The sequence below is a fragment of the Pseudopipra pipra genome, chromosome 5 (genome assembly GCF_036250125.1).
Source record: "Pseudopipra pipra isolate bDixPip1 chromosome 5, bDixPip1.hap1, whole genome shotgun sequence".
Taxonomy (NCBI): Eukaryota; Metazoa; Chordata; class Aves; order Passeriformes; family Pipridae; genus Pseudopipra; species Pseudopipra pipra.
Window position 1 is genome coordinate 17,018,276 of NC_087553.1, and position 14,242 is coordinate 17,032,517.

General features: G+C 44.1%; 1 protein-coding gene across 1 annotated transcript in view; it reads left to right on the forward strand.

The window, feature by feature from the left end:
- The first annotated feature begins 2,207 nt into the window (after positions 1 to 2,207).
- The window catches only part of CHRM2 (cholinergic receptor muscarinic 2), a 93,670-nt gene continuing 81,635 nt past the window's right edge, over positions 2,208 to 14,242 (forward strand). Inside the window, exon 1 of the mRNA XM_064654696.1 lies at positions 2,208 to 2,947. The gene's annotated coding sequence lies outside the window, so the exon portion shown is untranslated. The remainder of the gene's footprint in view (positions 2,948 to 14,242) is intronic.

Consider the following 14,242-nt stretch of genomic DNA (forward strand, 5'->3'; position numbering starts at 1 on the left):
TATTAAGAGCCGAGCTCCGCGGGCTCAGGAAAGCAGCGCTGCTCACACGCGTGGGGGGAATCTCCGCTCTCCCCGGGCGGGCGCTGCAGGCACGGCACTGTGAAGGTGAGGGTCACACGGCAGGGTTTTCAGCACTGGGTTTTATTTCTGTGGGAGATCACAGGGGGGGTGCTTGCGAGGAAGGGAGGTGCCCCCCGGCTCGGATGAGGTTTGCAGGGCCGGGGATGCCCCTCCAGCGGTCCGAGCTTTGCAGCCGTGAAGACCACACGGTGCTGAGCAACGTGGCACTGGGGAGCCCCCTGCAGCTGGGAAGAGCCGTGCCGAGCCCCAGCCCCAACCTGGAGCTACATCCCGCCTTGCCTCCAGCAGTGCTGCTGGACGTAGACCCTGACCCGACACCTCTGTCCTTCTGCAGTGGAGGGAGAGAGAGAAGGAGGAAGGGGAGTCCCCAAGTCTGCCGTATACTGCCAGGGTCACCTCGGGACAGGGCCTCCACGCCCTCCCTGCTACCCACTGAGGGAAAGGCTGACTCGTGCTCGCGGCGACTGAACTCTAATTAAATCTCCAGAAATCAACATGCTCAATCAAACGCTCTCGACCTCTCTGGGAGGGAAAAAGAAATAACAATAACAATAATAAGGGGAAGAGGAGGCGGGCGTTGTCACTTTTGAGGCCGCTGATCATCCTGATTAATGAATGCTAAAGTATGTTAAGTGCCAAGGTCTCAGAGACAGCCCGTGGGAGGTGCAGGGGGCGGCCGGGGCTGAGGCTGAGCCTCCGTCTGGCAAAGGAAGGGGCACTCAGACTACGGAGGCGGCTGTCCGCTGCCCTGGCATGGCTGCACCTGAGGCAGAGCACTCCCACGGAGCCGCACACTGCTCATGGCATGCTTCCAACCTCCCGATATCGCATATCATCTGAGTTGCCGGGATAGCTGTCTCCCAATTCTGCTGTGAAGTCCAGACAAAATATTCTGTGAGGGCTAGGGAACCAAGAGGCAGAAGTCAGGTCCCAGCTGCCTTGATGCTCCCGAAGAGCTACAGGTGATCCAGCCCTTAAAAGTGCTTTCAAGTAGAGAAACACAGCCTCGTGTAACACTGAAGCAGAAGTACACCCAAAATTCAGAGCTGCCCACCTCCAAATTAGCTGATAGTAAGGGACCTAAAAGATCACCTAGTTCCAATCCCCCCACCATGAGCAGGGACACCTTCCACTAGACCAGGTTGCTCCAGCCTAGCCTTGAACACTTTCAGGCAGTATCCTACTCTGAAGGCACATCACCTTCTTTGGGGTAAATCCACCCCTAAGATCCTTTCAGGAGCAACAGCTAAATGTATGTGAGTAGCATAGGCAGCTCTTGGCCTGGAGCAATCTCAGGCCAAGAAATACTTTCTGCAAAGTGAAGGCTTTTTTGGAGTGGAGAGGAGGGAAGTGGTTGGGCTGTGGGGGTTCCATTCTCCTGCTTCCCACTCCAACAGTCCCTATCCCAAGGGAAAAAATATCCCTTCAGACCACAGGTCAGTTCTGGTCCGGGAGAGAGGAGAACAAAACCAAAGGAAATACAAATATTTTCGTATCTAGATTATGTCCATAAAACTGGCAAGTTGTCTTGGACAAAGTAAATATTTCTTATCTTAGTGACTGTTAGTTAAAGAGGAATGCTTTACACCTTATAAGAATTAACTCTTGTTCTCAAAATGTGTTTGCTTCCTCTAATTCGTTTGTGATTGTGCTAGGGAAGCATCTTTCCATTAATATTTCAGCACAATAATCAGTTGAAAAAATTGAACTGATTTAGTGTAACAACATTTTTCCACAATGTGCGGAGACTCTGACGATTGCAATAATCTAGAAGCAAGACCTCTTTTTCTCCTCTCTTACATTGCTTTAGACTTACAGCTATCATAGAAATAGAAAAAAAAATAGAAATAAAGAAGAGTATTGCAGGGAAAGACGGGGAGGAGGTAATTGAAAAAAACAAAAAGCGTTCTGATGTGCGAAACGTAGATAAAGACTTTTGATGAGAAAGAGGGGAGTGCCTGATGAGGAAGAGGGGAGAGTGTGTTGAGAGATAACAAGAACCAGTAATTTCTATTCAGCAAAGCCACCAAATCAGAGAGCAGTGCTGATCTTATTGGAGGAGAGCCTTCAACAGCAACTAATCCTGTCATATGGAAAGAAAATTGTAAATGTTCTCTGCAGAAATTGCCTGCCCATTGCAGCTAATCGAGCCCACTTCGCGCTCACACACGCCACACACCCCCTCACACCGCCACACGCTCCCTCACACCCCCACAGGCGGGCAGCAAGCGGACCCGCAGCCGCAGCACCCCAGCAAGGACATTCGCCCGAGATGCTCACCTAGGCATCCCACTTCCCTCGCTCGCCACCACCTCAACGAAGGTGGCACTTGCCCCCATTTCCTCAGGAGCTCTGGGGGAAGTATGAATTATTACCAGCTCACTTGGGAGTCCCGGCTTCACCTGTTTTTAATTACTTCAATTTTGTCCAAACCTTTAAGCCAGGTTTGATAGCACTAGTGCACTATTTTTTTTTTCCCTAAGGCTCAGCTTGGCTGAACTGAAGCAGAGACTCCCAAGGGTCGGAGTCATCGAGGGTGTGCGTGTCTATGTGTGTGCCTGTGGGTGTGGGAGGCAGAGAGGGAGCGAGGGAGAGACAAAAACTCCATCAACCCGGACAATGCCACCTCTTGTTTAAAGCTTCCAAACTGTTATTCTTTCCCCCCATTATCACGGTACCAAGTGATCTGTCTTTCCCCCACTCCAACCCCCCTCCCTCCTCTTGGAAGATATGGAAGAGGAAGATAAAGCGGCTGGCTGCGGGCGCTGACGCCGCGCAGCCCGCATGCCTCTGCCGCCACAGCCGGGGCTGCGGAGCGAGCCGCTTGCAGCGGGATGGGATGCAACTTCTGCTAATTGGATCACAGGTAGGAAAGCTTTGGTTTTTACTGACGTTTCCTCTTTCTGTGTGTCTCTCTCGCGCTTTCCCCCCCCCCCCCTTTTCCCTTCCATCTATTTTTTTTCGTCTTTTGTTTTTTTCTTTCCTTTTATTTCACGTCCTCTACCCTCCGCCCCTTCCTCACCGCACATAAAATTTCATCCGCTGCTGTCACAGGAAAGCTCCCGCCAAGGAAATAATGTCTAAGAAACAAGCTTTTGCTTCCTGGTAGAAGAAGCAGAACAGACCATAGGGAAACTTTTGCTGAATGGGTCCACAGCTGTGCGGGTCACTGGGGAAAGGCAGAGAGAGCAGAGAAAGCAAAGCGATTGCCCCCAGCACAGAGCCCTTCTCTGTCGTGTTACAGTTGCGATATTAATCCCAGAACCGAGTCTAACATGGTATAGCGGGGAAGGAGAGACACAGCAGCCTGATTAGAGAAATCCTGACATTTTTCAAGCGCTGTCCACAGGGGGTTTTTTTATTATAAATGCTACATTCCGACACAGAGACATCTCCTGGACTACCCTTACCAAATTCCGCTGTGACATGTTTGTTGACGACTCCTGCAAAATGTCACCGGGAGCGGAGACGTCCCCGGGGAGCGGAGCACGCCCGTGGAGTGCGCTGGCTGCAGGGCGAGCAGGCAGGGATGGGGTGGGTGGTATCCCTGCCCCGCCGGGGACCAGGAGGGGTGCGGGGTATAAGGAGAGGAGGCTGCTGCTCTGTCGGTGCGGTCCGTCGCCCCCCCAGAATCCCTTCTCTGCCAGGGATCAGCGCCTGTTTCCTTTGCCTCAGGTCTCGTGTCCTGCCGCGGGGGGGGAGAGCGCTGGCTGGAGGCGCCGCCAGAGGTGGGAAGGGAATGGGGTTTCCCCGGCTCATTTCCGGCCCCGCTTCCCCGGATCCTTCCCCCTGGGGTCCGGTCCACGGACCAAGAAGTAGGCTGCTGCGGGAGAGGATGCTCCAGGGCCGGGTGCGACTCGCCCCTCTGCCCCGGTCCTGTTGAGACCCCGGCAGGGCTGTGTCTGTCCCGGCTATGCCTCCGGGCTCTCTTCCCTTTCGCCTGTGCCGCCGCCACGGGGTGTTTGTGGCCTGAAGGAGCGAGCTGATACTTTGAGAGGGAGCTCAGATCAAGTTGTGGGAGAAAAATTGCTTCCCAGAAACAGCTCTGGCACACCGAGGTCCTGGTGCAGCCCCAGAGTACGGCTGCATCGGGGGTTCTGAAGGAGTAAAGTGCTTTCTGCTTCTTGTCGGGCAAAAGTTTATCCTGGCCATCCCTCCAGCTAGAGCCACTCTTCACTTCGAGCCTTCCCGACACACCGTGTCCCGTGCCATGCTCGGCGGGTTCCCCGCACCAGCCCGAGCGCCAGGGTGATGAGGGAGCAGGCAGACTGGGAGCTGCAGGGCTGGCTTTGCTCCTTTGATCATCTCCCCGCGAGGCAGCCGGGCCGGAGGGCTCTGATCAGAGGCGCTCCAGGAGGATGGCTGTGCCCGCTGCCAGCTCCGAGGGGAGGTTGTTAGGGCTTGTGACTCATTCCCACTGGTCTGTGGGTGAGTCCTTACCCCTTCTCTGGGTAAAGGACGAGGGATGCTTTCTCCCACCCTTGTAAGATCGTTTTTTCGTACTATTTACATTTGCTAAATTTCCTTTTAGGGCAAGGAGAGACAGCTTTTTTCCAACTGGCAAAGGACACTGCGAAAGGGGTAATTCTTGTTACAGATCTAGCCCAAATAACATCTGTCCCCATTTTTATGTGTCAACCAGTGTGTTTGCACACACTGGCTTGTCCTTGTCCCTTAAGGAAGATCTTCTCTTTGCAGAAGGGAAAAAGGCAAAAAAAAGGGGTCTAACTTCTGCTTGACAGCCTGCCTTTTGCAGATTTTGGGGGGAAATACCAAATCTTCAAACAAACAAAAAGACCAACAATAAGGAAGGTTAATACAGGAGATCACAAGTATGCATGCTGTCTGCTTTTATGGTATTACATCACTTGCAATCACAGCCCCTGTCTAAATACACACCAGCCTTGATTGTATGGTTTATGACACCAGCCGCTCTCGATGACTCATCTGTAAACCTCTTTAAGCTACACACAGTACACTCCCTCTCTCCTTTAGGATCTTTGTGAGTGTAAGTTTGGTTGAACTTCTTCCCTGCAGGACTGCAAAACCAGCCCTGTTTGCCTTTTTATCAGGACAGTGAGAAGTGCAGAGGGCTCACTGACTTGATGAGCATGTGCCCCACTGAGCTGCCCTCTCTGCCCCTGCCCACAGCAGGCTGTGATTTCTGCATTGCAGTGTGCTCAAGAATGAGACCCGGTATATGGGGAGGGGGAGGTCTAGGACATCCTCGAGTTGCTTCGGATGTAGAGCAAAATTATAAAAAGGAGGTGTCATGCTTTTCTCCCATCCAAACCCAAGATTTTAAGGAGTATTCTCTACCCAAAAGGTTTTAATTCTGCATTTGGGTAGAGCCCAGGGAGATCTGGACCATGTGTGATCGAGAATGTCCTCAGGAGGTGGAAGGAACAGCAATCTAGCCATGCTGTTATTGCCCAGGATGGAGACCAAGACACAGAAAGGGGGAAACGGAAGCCATCAATTTAAAAAAGCGTTTATGAACAAAACTGTTTTTTTCCTCTGAGTGTTCAGCACAGTGTCCAACTGTCATTTTGGTTGTCACCTCTGGGCTGACTCCCTGCATTTGTTTCACGGTTCTCAGTTACTCAAAATGCTCGGCTCTTTAAGCCCATTGGGTGTCTCATTCAATAGTCTTTTGAAGACATCTACTATGAAATCCCCCACTGCTGTTAATAAAGTCCCAGGAGGTTACTCTGCCCTGCTTCACTCCTATAACCCACTCACCCATTCACCCAGACTTTCTCTTCTCCACTAATATTATGACCTACATGCAAAAGACTTATTTTCTGGTCCTGTTTCCATAGCAATGCAGCATGGGGAACACCGACAAGCCAGTAATAACGAAGCAGATTCTCCTTCTGTGAAATCAAGACCTCTCTGAAAGTTGAGTTCAACGTAAGAGGAAAGTAGGGATCCGCGGAGAGCTGGATTTCCAGCCCGAAGTCCAGATCTCCGCGCCCTCTAGTGCCAGAGGCAGGCGCGGAAGAGCATCCCCGGGCACGGGGAACGTCTTCATAGCAAATTACAGGAGAGGGAGAAAAGCAAGTGGTATGAGATAAGACCATTCCTCCCATTGTCTGTTTCCAGCCAGATCTTCCCTCTTCTAAATCCCAAGCTGGAAAAGATAAATAAATAAATAAATAAATAAATAAATAAATAAATAAATAAATAAATAAATAAATAAAAGGCGGGTGGGGTTCACCTGGTCTTGGTTTGGTCACCCAGAGATCAAAGCTGGGGTGGGTTAAATTATAGAGGAATGAGTAGGCAGAAATTAGAGCTGAAAAGCCAAGACTATATTTGTCCATTTATTCAGAAATTTTGGATCTCTCTGGCTTTGAGCTTCACAGCTTGGAGCAACTTTCAGCTAATTCTGAGAGATTTGAAGGCATAGGAGAGGATTACTCACTTGTGAAACTGCTGTCCTGACCTTCCACAGACTCTTTAGGTGGGTGGATGGGTTAGACAACAGTAATCAGGCTAAGGAAAGCTGATGGAGCTTAGATCCAGCTCATATGAATGACAGGAATAACTTTTTCACAAACGCTTGTAGCCTTAAATCTTAAAAAAGCTTAAATTGTATGTTGGTATTTAATATATGGTAGCATTAATTTGTACGGCAGCTTCTAAAGCCCTGTTAAACACATCTTAGAGATTCTCATCTCTAAGATCCAGGCTGCACAAAGGACCAAGCACTGAGAACTCCTGTAGCTAAAAGAGACAATTGGCACACTCCCCACACACTACCCTACCCACCTTTTCCAGTTGCTATCTTTTGGCAAAGATAGCTTTCAGTTTTACCAGGGTCTTCACAGTTTTCCCAGGTCAGAGCTACCCAAAAGATACCATTACCTACTCTCTTGTCCATATCCCACCAGCTGACTGCACACCACTTTTGTCCAGCAGATTGCATTCCCTAGCTCTCCGTATGAAATCGAGTAGGGATCTCTTGATGACTTATCCCACTGCCTTCCTGTGTTTCCCTGATTGCAGTGGGCAGAATTAAAAGTCAAGACCACCTCTGAAGTTGCATTAAAGGGCTGTCTCCTTTCCCCATGGACCCTGAGCTTGTTCCTATGTAAAAAATGCTTTAGGCTCTGGAGCTGCATGTTGTTTTGTACTGTCTGTCCTACCTTTAAAGCTATGTTGTTACCTATATCCAGCACTGCCTATTCCCCATAGAGGGGCACATGTATCAGCAGGTGTTCCAAAGAGACATCTCTTGTATAACACAATTTTAAGGCCCAAGAAGATAGGACAGGGTGAAGTGAGTTTCATCTCATTTCCATCGAGCACTTCCTAAAGAATGTTTGCCAGTGGGACTAAGATATTCAATAGGATTTCAGTCACCCATGTGCTTCATGGATTCGTTTTTAGGAATATGATAAGGATAAAATGAAACAGACCCTCATTTAGGTCCAGCTGCTTTGCTCAGTCTTCTGCGTGTTTTCTTTTTGATGAGATGATTCTCTGATTCCCATCGTTCCTGTATCTCTTCTGACTCCACGGGCTAGATTCTGATCTTAATTACCTTCTTTCAAATCAGGGGTGCCGCCACTGATTTTAATTGTGTCTGGTTTATTCTAGTGCAATTGAGCGCAGAATTTGACTTTCACAGAAACATAGTGAGTGTTGTAATTAGAATATGCCAGTGTTTTGACAACTGTTCATGGAACAGCTCTGTTTCATCAGACTCTGTTGAAAAGGAAATATAATGTGATAATGGGCACTGGGAAGAGTACGGGCACCTCTCACAGTGATGGCAATAAAGATCTCTGAGAGTGGCCACAACACAAAGAGGCAAGAAATTCTGTAAATCAGCATTTCTCAGGGTTTCCTCAAGCTCTTAGAAAAGCTCTGAGTAAACTGTGGGCAGGTTTGGGTTTTCTTAGTTTTTTAGTTGGTTAGTTTTTGGTTGTGGTTTGTTTGTTTGTTTGTTTTTCAGTTGAAAGAGACGTAATGAGACAAAAATATCTCCATAGATTTTTCTTCTGAATCATTGTCAAATTAGTGTTGGAAACTAAGGTGATAAAAAAACCCTAGTCATTTAAAAGAATTCTCTTGCTTAGTGATTTCTCTCGCTCAGGATTTTCAGGTGTCTGAATATGTAAAAATTTCTTTATTTCATGTAGATAAGATGGTCTGCAAACACTGGATTAGACCCTTCAGTTTTATAATCCATTCTAGCATGTGAGAAACAAAAATTAGCAAAATCCATGTGTGGGAAAAATTAAGTTTCTGATACAGCCTATAGCATTTTCATAGATTCCTGAGAAATTTTCTCTCAGCTTTGCAATGAATTAGTGATGTTTATTTTAAACTCATCTATCTCATGTATAATCAATTAGAAAGCAGAGTAGTCATATATTAAAAATTATTCACAAATTTGTTCATGAATAATGGCAACAAGCTTATTCCACTGCTATTTCTGAAGTCATTTAGTGCAAGCTGGTGACCAATGATTTATTCATGAAAATATTCATACATCTCAAAAGTTTCATGAATGTTGGCTTGAATAATTAACTGAAATTGTGTTATTTGTTATCATTACTCATTATTTTTCTATTCAAAAAGCCATCAGTCATCCAGTTAAAGAACATTAGAACACAATGATTACAGCATTGCATCAGACAGGTGGTTTTTCTTGTCCTGTGTAGTGTTTCTATCAATGTCAGCTACCAAAGAAGCAGGTGCAGCAAATGTTGCCCTAGCTATCTGCGCTGCCCTTGGGTAAAATGTTTTTATACCCACCAGCTTATGTTTGCTCACTACCAGGAGATAATTTCCTAATGAAAAAAAAAACCTCCCTCACCAAAGGGAAATCTGTAGCAATTTTAGACAAGCTGCAGGTATACTCACTGGCCAGATAAGCAGCTAATCCAGTTTTGCCTCCCAGTAAGTTCACTGTGATAGCACGTTACAGTGAATTCAGTAAGTTAATTAAATATTTTCTTGGGAAAATCACATTCCAAACAACCTTTGATCTATTTAAATTAGTTGTCTTTTGATGTTATTGCTACCTCTCTCTTATATGACATGAAAAGATCAGCAGGAGCAGCCAGTACATTGTATAGGTGCCATTTATTTACTCAACTGAGAACCCTCTTGTTCTTTTTTTCTCTCAGATAGTCCTGGGGTTCCCAGTCACTTTGCATGCCTTAAAAACTACTAATTCTTCTCTCTTATTTTTTGGTGATGTGGACACTGTTTTCCAGGTGAGAACTATTGGCTTATACAATAAAGTAGTTTCCATTTTAACACCTATTACGCCTCCTATGTCCGCAGTAATGGCAATACCTTTTCTTGAGTGGCCACAGCTGGCTTAGAATGAGAAAGGCTTCTAAGTAATTCACTCCACCTGTGATTGTTCTACACTGGACAACGCTTATTTCTATTTGCAATCCATTTGCTTCACCCAACTTAATTAGTACACTATGAAATACTTCAATCCTTATTCCCTTTTTCTAACAGCAATAATTTCAGTAAAGAAGTTCTAAGTTCTTGGACAACGCAACTTTTACAGTGAAAAAGGATCCTTCATGTGTAGTTTTCCATTTTCCTTAATCAGCTTCCAACTTTAATAATAATACACCTATTTTATCATGACTTAAATTTGTCAAAGAATTTAAGATGATATATAAATACTTATATAGAGAGATTATCAAGTTGTTTTCAGGCTGTTTTTCTCGGTCTTTTATTTTGATGTTTCAAAGAATATATAGAATATATAGAAGAGACAACATTTCTTCTTAAAAGAAATTATGATTTTTTTTTTCTCTCCTATATGTAGTTCTAATTTTTGTTAGTTTCAACCAATTTAGCTGGAAGTGAAACAATGCTTTTCAGTATATAATACCTAAGACTAATCCAGTGCCCGTCCTAAAGATAGGTATGCTAGCTGCTACCCTCCTGTCCTTCTGCAGTGTATCTGACTTCAGTGACAACTTGCATTTTTTTGCTATCAGCGCAGCCACTTCATTTTCAAATGCTTTCCAAACCCTTGCATATATAACCATGAGGTCCTTGTGATATGCTGCTGTTTAGTTTATCAGTTTGTTCCAATGTTTCTTTCAGTGTTTCACATTCTGACAGCTCATGTGCTTTCTTGTCTTTGAAAAAAATAGGTCTAAGATGGATTTTGGCGCAGCATCATTTGCAGAGAAGATATAACCAAACAAATAATTCTGAACCTCTGCAAAGTCTTTTTGCTCATTATTTATTCCCAATATTCCCTGGATGTGCAGCAGATCCCCCTGCTTCCCCCCCAAACTGGGTGAATTTAAGACCTTTCAGAAATGTCCTGCAGTTCCCCCCTGCGCACACACTCCCACAAACTCTTGTCAGTTTGTGCATCCTTGGCCCTCTTCATTTACAACTGACATTTTGTTTGTGTTTTATTATAATTTCTCTCCCTTAGCCATGGGCTTCACTAGAGATGAAGTGTCATTTCCTGAAGGCTGGTTGCTTGACTCAAACAACCTCTTGGACCTTAACATTTCACAATATCTTTTTTTCCTATCTTGCCTTTAGTTTGCTTTCTGCATGACTTCACTGAATCAGAAACTGCCTGTTAATATACCTGTTGTTTTGAATCCAAGAATTTTACTTCCTTTCTCTTTCATTCTTTGCTTTCTTTTTTTTAAACTTATTTTAATTCTGCCTTCAGTACTTTTTAAGCAGTTCACTAATCATTGTCAGTTTTAACCTCATGTTCTTAATGCAGTAATAAGTCTTACTTTTTAGTGGTTTGGCTGTATCATGTCTTCAGCTACCTAGTTAAGAGCACATACTGTTATGTTCTCCAGTTATCCCAGAAATCACACAGAAATTGTTTGGTTTTTTTAATATGTTTGTACCAGTTGACCTACCAATATCCAGGTGGGTGAACTCACCCATGGTTACTATTTTATTAGACTTAGATACCTCTTTGATCTCTCTCCATATAGCTCATTGACTATCCCGGACATTTCCTGGACTAGGGGTGCTAATGCTTTGTGCAAACATCAGGATTTAATTAAAGAAGGATATTTTTTCACTCAGCACACTGGACTGAGACAAAGGACATCACAGATAATCTCCTGACCACACCACCAACCTGCTGCCGGATTTTTGACACATTCCTATGGCCTGACACAAAGCCTGCTGAGGTTGGAGACCAGTTCTTGTTACCTTGGGTAGGCTTTGGCTTGACATTCAGAGGTAGGGACAATAATTCTTCCTGATCTCATGACAGTGTTGTAAGGATTCACTTTCTGCAGATTGTCAGGTGTTGAGGTTAAACTGTGTTGCTGTCAAATGAAAAAAGGAACAGACAAACTCCATCCCCATGGTGTTTCTTTGTACTGGAGTGCTGGAAAATTGAGCTTTTAGGAGATGTTTATTAGGGAAAGTTTCTGTTGAGAATGGAGGATAAGCTAAAATGTTCTGCTTCCTTCCAAAAAAAAAAAAAAAAAGGTTCTGAAGCTCCCAACTACTCCAGATCTTGGTGAGAAGCAAAAGTAGAAATGTTTTCTCTGCTGTTGCTTTTACATGCTTTGGCTAAGTTCAAACTGGTCTCCTGATCCATTACTGGCACCTTTCACCCACACTATTTTCACTTTTCTTGCAGTGTATTCTCAGCTGATGAAAGCTGTCAGAACACGAGTGACACGAAAGGAGAGGCCATCACAAAACAAAGTGCTATATTTAACCTGGCAATGTCATGCCTTCTCAGTTATGACCTTGAGCCCTAGCAGTGAGAATTTAAATGGGGCATCTTGGTTGTAAAGTTTCTTCCTTTAGCCAGAGAAGGCTCTTACAAATGAGGAAAAGCAGGGAAGAAGGAGGGTAAAATGAGATACCTTTCTCCTTTTGACATTTGTGATATCCAGCACACTTAGCTGGAACTAGAAGGAAAGAATACATGAAGCACTCACTGTTAAATTCTCATTAAAAATGTCTGTTTGATGTCTGCTAGTCATTTTCACAATCTGATCCACTGGGAGTAAATATAGGGATCTTTACTGAAAGGTTTTGACATCAGAAGCAGCTTCCTGCAAGGAATATCCTACTGTTATTAATTATATTGCCATATGATTCAGTAAAAGGAAAAAAAAACCAAAAGTGTACAACTGGAAAAAAACAAGGAAAGAAAAAAGAAAGAAGATGAAGAAAATCATTTGGTATGTTTTGTCTGAAAAAAGCCTGTATCTCTCTCTCTTTCTTTCTTTAGCAAAGACTGAGACTGTGTATTGCCTACTTTGAAGCATAGGGGAATGGAAAATATCTGGTTTAAAAAAATCCAGATAACTCAAGCACTGCCATTCTTTCTGAATGACAAATTTGACAATTAATATTCCACATTATTGTCTTCATTGCCTCTAAAAAATCAAAGTGGGGTGTGGAAATGACACATAGCTAAAAAGATGAGGAGTAATTTTCTTGTTACTGCTTTCAGAAAGTAGTGACAAGGGCTGAATTCCTACTTTCACCGCAGATTGCTTGTGTGGCCTCGGACAAACTCAGTAACCTCCTTTACCTCAGTTTCTAACATGGAAATTGTATAAAATAACATTTTCATTCTCATAAGCTGTGTCTGCTCTTCCTGTTTAAATTTTAAATTATTTGGCAGCACTTCTGTAACAGTTGGCATTAAACTTAACCTTAACTTTGCCTAAATTTGGGCATGCACAGAAGGAAATGAATGATACATTATCTTTCAAACATTCAGTTGATTTTTAATCCATATGCAAATTACCTAATAACCTGGTGCTGATCTTTCTCTTCTTTAGAAAGTAAGAGCTTTTCCATTTACCCTGGGTGTTACTGATACAGGCAGCTGTACACAGGATACCTCTCAGCAGATGCCATTTGAAGCAGATCCATCATAGATCTTAAGCCCCAACAGCAGTTCTGCATGTGCTAATGCTGCAAGGGTACACAGGAACTGGGAAAGATACACAGGAAGGTGACAAAGATGGTGAGAATTACCTGTCTTCTAGAGAGATGTCCAATAGAGTAAGACTCATCATACAAGAAATTATATGAGTTATGAGGAATACATGTAGGTCTGAGCAAGCTTGAAGAGAGGGAGAAGGTGAACAGGGAGCTTTTTAATTTTTTTTCCCAACATCCAATCCAGCCCTCCCAGGTAGATATTAACAGCCGTAAATTTAAAAAAACCACAGCATGGTTGAATTGTGGCACGTAGCGCCTTACGATGTTTTGTTATTCTAAAGCTATAAATGAGTAAATAAATGATCACACTAGACAGGATACTGCAAGAAAAACACTACCAAAAGCTTTGTGATGCAAATAAAGTCGGAGGGAACTCCCCACACAACCAACTGCTTCAACCTAAGGAATTTATGCTGAGGTGGTAGCACTGCTTGCTTATTACTCTCAGACATCTCTGAGAGAGAACTGTGAGAACAATGGCTTTGGGAGAGTTGCTCTTGCACTCAGAGTCTCACTCAGAGTCATCAGAGCAGCCCCCTTCTTTGGACAATGCTCAGCTTGTTTTATTTTTTCTGCTCACCAGAAATTTTTGTCCTTCTTGACTAGGTTATTATCAAAACAACTGAAAGAAAACTTTGGAAACTTTAGAAAGCTATTTAATTAATCCCTGATTGCCCAGAAAGACCTCCTACAGTAAGTTCAAAGATTCTTTGTTTTATTTGTTCACTGTAGCAGTTGGAGAAATTTAATATATACCTGGTTTCCAGGCTGATCTTGATGCCAACCACAGAATGTGCTTTCCTGCCCCACTGTCTGTAACTCTAATATAAGATCCTGAGATAACCTCCTTGCAGACACACTTCTCTTTCAGCTTAAGGCCTTTGTGTTCCCATTATAGGTGTTCTCTTTACAGAGGAACAGTGAGTTGAGAAAGGTAAAATGTGGTCACAGCTCTGTCTTTAGTATTTCTTCTCATTTTTCCACTTCCAGCAAAAACTGGAACAAACAGCCTGTGAACGACAAAAATGAGGAAGGATGTGGCAGGCACTGAGAGAGATCTTTGCACTCATGTAAAGTGGACAGGAGAAAATATCCCTCAGCAGCTGCACGTATACAGTTTCTTACCTTATTAGGGCAGACCTGCAACTCCCAAATGCCGAGACTCCTTGTTCTTGCTTTTCATTCAAAAGCTCAAAAATCACATATG